Source organism: Cryptotermes secundus, unplaced genomic scaffold (assembly GCF_002891405.2).
Source record: "Cryptotermes secundus unplaced genomic scaffold, Csec_1.0 scaffold97, whole genome shotgun sequence".
In the NCBI taxonomy this organism is placed as follows: domain Eukaryota; kingdom Metazoa; phylum Arthropoda; class Insecta; order Blattodea; family Kalotermitidae; genus Cryptotermes; species Cryptotermes secundus.
Genome location: NW_019720561.1, coordinates 1,949,848 through 1,954,100, shown reverse-complemented (window position 1 = coordinate 1,954,100; position 4,253 = coordinate 1,949,848). Strand labels below are relative to the sequence as shown.

Sequence of the window (4,253 nt, the reverse complement as noted above, 5' to 3'; positions counted from 1 at the left end):
CACACACACACACACAAAACATCTGTTTGAGTGAATCACCCAGCAGTGGTCCAGTATAAGTTTGCCTTCGTCTTCCTTTTCTGATCCGATATCCGACGTTTAAATAATTCAGGTTGTGTAGTGAACGGCAGCTGTCAGGCACCCCCCTGCACCGCCACACTTCGTCCATCGCCAAGATGACGACCGGAACGCGCCCGATTTACAAAGCGCCCGGGTGGCTTGGCTGTCCAGCCGGTCCGGTGCGGCTTATGAACAGATATCCACACGTGGTGGCATTCATAACGTTTCAGGCATCACAACAATCCCGGATTATGTGCTATTGTTTCACTTGTCGATCCATATAAGCGGCTCGCGTTCACACCAGAGGTGTGCGCTTAAATCTGGAAATTCCTTTCAGGTGGCTGGATTAAGAACTATGACAAAACTGTAAGAATATTAAATACACAAATAAATAAGTTTATCTATTTGTATTATACTTAACGTATGGGTGTGAAACTTGGTCTCTGCTATTAAGGAGGAACAAGTAAAGCTATCCCAGTAACAAATCGTTGAGGTCAATGGGGTTGTGAGACGTCGAGTCTCCCACATTTTCTAGACAATCGGTTCACAGATGGAGGTGGATTTGTCAGCCTTACGCTCAGACCGTCCTTCCCCCCACCCCAGAAAGATTCCTGGTACTCATTTCTGTTAGAGGCTGAATCGACCCCAGGGCCTAGTGCGCCTGGAAGAATTAGGTTAACTGAGAAATCCAAACCGAACCCGAGACCTTCCAGCTTGTAGCATGGTATCTCAATCTACACAGAATGTTTTTCTAATCTTCATAGATCACATAGACGTGAATCGTTTAAGACAGAATGTTGCCAGGCAGTAAATTTTAATGCAAAGATTTATTTTAATGCAATAATAAAAACAATAATAATATCGCGATAGGGTAAAATAGAGGTTGCTATCATATTTAAGAGGAAGTGACTGAAGAAAATGTTTCTGCTGGGTGCGTACTGCATAGGAGATAGCATAGGCTTCTCCTTAAACAGAGAAGAACACAAAAACATAATAAACGCATACAGACATCGATGCCTCGAGTGGGTTTCGAACCCACGATCCCGGCTTACGAGCGAAGACAGTACATGCCTTAGACCGCTCGGCTACCGTGACCGGCAGTGTATAAGAATAATATATAAGAATTCAGTCCGTACCTCACAGGAAACAGATCCGAACCCACGATCCCGGCTTCCGAGCGAGCGAAGACAGTTCATGCCTTAGACCGCTCGGCTACCGTGACCGGCAGTGTATAAGAATAATATATAAGAATTCAGTCCGTACCTCACAGGAAACAGATCCGAACCCACGATCCCGGCTTCCGAGCGAGCGAAGACAGTATATGCCTTAGACCGCTCGGATACCGTGACCGGCTCCATTCGTTTAGGGAGTTATAATTTATATAAATAAAAAATAAGGATAATGCTCGTAAAGAACTAAAATTTGTAAGAATAATTCATCTTTCTTGCAGGTTTATATCTCTATAAACACTTAAGTGTCATGTTACTGTCTACATTCCTCATAAAATTCACCAAAGCGGTACGTGGGAAATTAGTGTAATATGTACGTAGTTACAAGCGTTAAATACGAGTTTAATAAGGAAGGGTGAATAAGAAATGAATAATTTGATTGTTTTAGTACAAAATTTATAAGAAGGAACACTGACGAAGAATGCGCACCTCTGTTTTATAGCCTGCATTAATGAATAACTAACACGAACACGGCCGGTGACAGTAGCCGAGCGGTCTAAGGCATGAACTGTCTTCGCTCGCTCGGAAGCCGGGATCGTGGGTTCGGATCTGTTTCCTGTGAGGTACGAACTGAATTCTTATATATTATTCTTATACACTGACGGTCACGGTAGCCGAGCGGTCTAAGGCATGAACTGTCTTCGCTCGGAAGCCGGGATCGTGTGTTCGATTCCCACTCGGGGCAAGGATGTTTAGTGTTTGTGTGTATTTGTGCGTTTTTCTGTGTTTGTGACGAGCTGATCACCCGCCCAAGAAGTCATACAGAATGTCTAAGATCTAGTAAACAGAAGTGAAACGGAGAGTTTCATGGAGGTAGGTCAAGGCATTGGGGCTGTAGCGCCAAAAGGGGGAGAAAATGAACAAGTTTCACATAAAACTGGTGAAAAATATGTATCAGTTTTATGATGTTTAAGGCATTTCATGCAGTACGTATTACACCTCTATGAAATATTCCTGGGCATTTAGTTTTACTCACACCCTGTATATAAAATTCGTCTTACCTTATAGATGCCGTCTACAAGTTTGGTAATCTCTTCAGTTTCCATTGTGGCGGCTGATAATAGCTGTTTCTTCTTACTTGATATCTTTCTCACGTATAAGATTTAGGATGACGGTTTTTAACATTCAGCCACTCATTTCATACACGAATGGCTTCTACTTGTTCTTGTTAAGGACACTAGGATCGCCACTAGCGACAGGAACACGGTTAATTCTACTATGGTGTTTGCATTCCAATACCAGCATCATGGGGATCTGAAACAAAATAGACTGTATCACTTACTTGTATCAATTAAGCCTTCTTCTGAACCCAACATCTTCACGGTAAAATTAAAGATTGAAACAGAAAGTAAAGCTATCCCTGTAACAGTCCATCCAGGCCAATAGAGGTGTGAGACATCGAGGCTTCCACATCATCTAGACAATCGGCTCACAGATGGAGGCAAGACTTTCAGCCTTACGCGGTGGCCGCCCTTTTACCCCCCCGGGAAGATTCCTGGTACTTATTTCTGTTAGAGACTGAGTCGACCCCAGGCCCATAGTGCAACTGGAAGGATTAGGTCAATTGAAAAATCCAATAACTTCATCGGGATTCGGCCCCGCGACCTTCTGGCTTGTAGCATAGTGTCTCAACCAACTACGATACCGCGTCCCCCGAGACAGAAAATAACAGCCAATTTCTCAGTGGAGCTGTAGAGAAGCACACTTTCCTGTTTCACAGATTTATATTCTAACAGAGTTGTTACTATTATCATTATTTTTATTTTCGTGAAGAACTTACTACTTAAGGACAGACTCTGTATACATTAGATCTGTCAGATGTAATCGCTTACCAAACATCACATGCCTGGCTTTAGTAGACCATTAGTCACGGCTGTCAAATCGAAAAGCTAAGAAATATGTTCGCGCTCCCGCCATGTTGCTATTAATATTCCTAGAGAATACTGTAAACAATTAATGTTTACATGTTCTACTACATTGCATCATTTCGAAACCCTAAATAAGTGGGTATACACTCGCTCCTACATCACAGTTCCACGCGTCCGACATTTCGTTAATACCAATTGTAGTAAATTGAAAAGTATACCTTTGGGATGGCCCCCAAATCACATAATTGGTCAGTTGGTTCAAAAGATAACATGCACAAAAATCAGTGGCCATATATGCCTATTTTCCCCTTTTAAGGAAGGAAAATAGCCTATAAATTATGTCAAAAGCAGTTTCTGATATTTTGCCCATGCACCACTACATAAGAAAGTTCAAGGCGTGTGGATGTGACACTTAGCTTAGCGTTCTCTACAAAGTGAAAGAAAAATTCCTTACGTGGGTTACGCGTCTTTCTGTCTGTGGCCTAGCCATCGGCGATATCTGCTGGACAGATTTTCTTCAAATTAGATACCGGAGACTTTCATTAAAAGTTTCCGATGATTTTAATTTTCAGCCACACTGATCCGTAATAAAGCAAGTTTTCCGTGACGATACTAAATGACATTTCGTGTATCCTATAAACTATCTAACAAATGTTATTGAAATTCTATACGGGAATCTTCCCCCCCCCGGCACTACAGCCCCAGTGGGCCTAGGCCTACCTCCATGAACTTCTCCGTTCACTTCGCTTTTTCTAGATCTTACACATACGGTAGGACTTCTTGGGCGGGTGATAAGCTCGTCGCAAGGCCTCTACCTGTAGACAAACACACAAAAACGCACACAAACATCCGTGCCTTCAGTGGGATTCGAACCCACGATCCCGGCTTCCGAGCGAGCGAAGACAGTGCATGCCTTAGACCGCTCGGCTACCGTGACCGGCAGTGTATAAGAATAATATATAAGAATTCGGTTCGTACCTCACAGGAAACAGATCCGAACCCACGATCCCGGCTTCCGAGCGAGCGAAGACAGTACATGCCTTAGACCGCTCGGCTACTGTGACCGGCAGTGTATAAGAATAATATATAAGAATTC

General features: G+C 43.1%; 1 long non-coding RNA gene across 1 annotated transcript in view; it reads right to left on the bottom strand.

Annotated features, from left to right (window-relative positions):
* The window catches only part of LOC111868102, a 185,033-nt gene that overhangs the window by 157,845 nt on the left and 22,935 nt on the right, over positions 1-4,253 (bottom strand). The window contains exon 2 of the long non-coding RNA XR_002843456.2: positions 2,291-2,543. This is a non-coding gene — a long non-coding RNA (uncharacterized LOC111868102). The remainder of the gene's footprint in view (positions 1-2,290; positions 2,544-4,253) is intronic.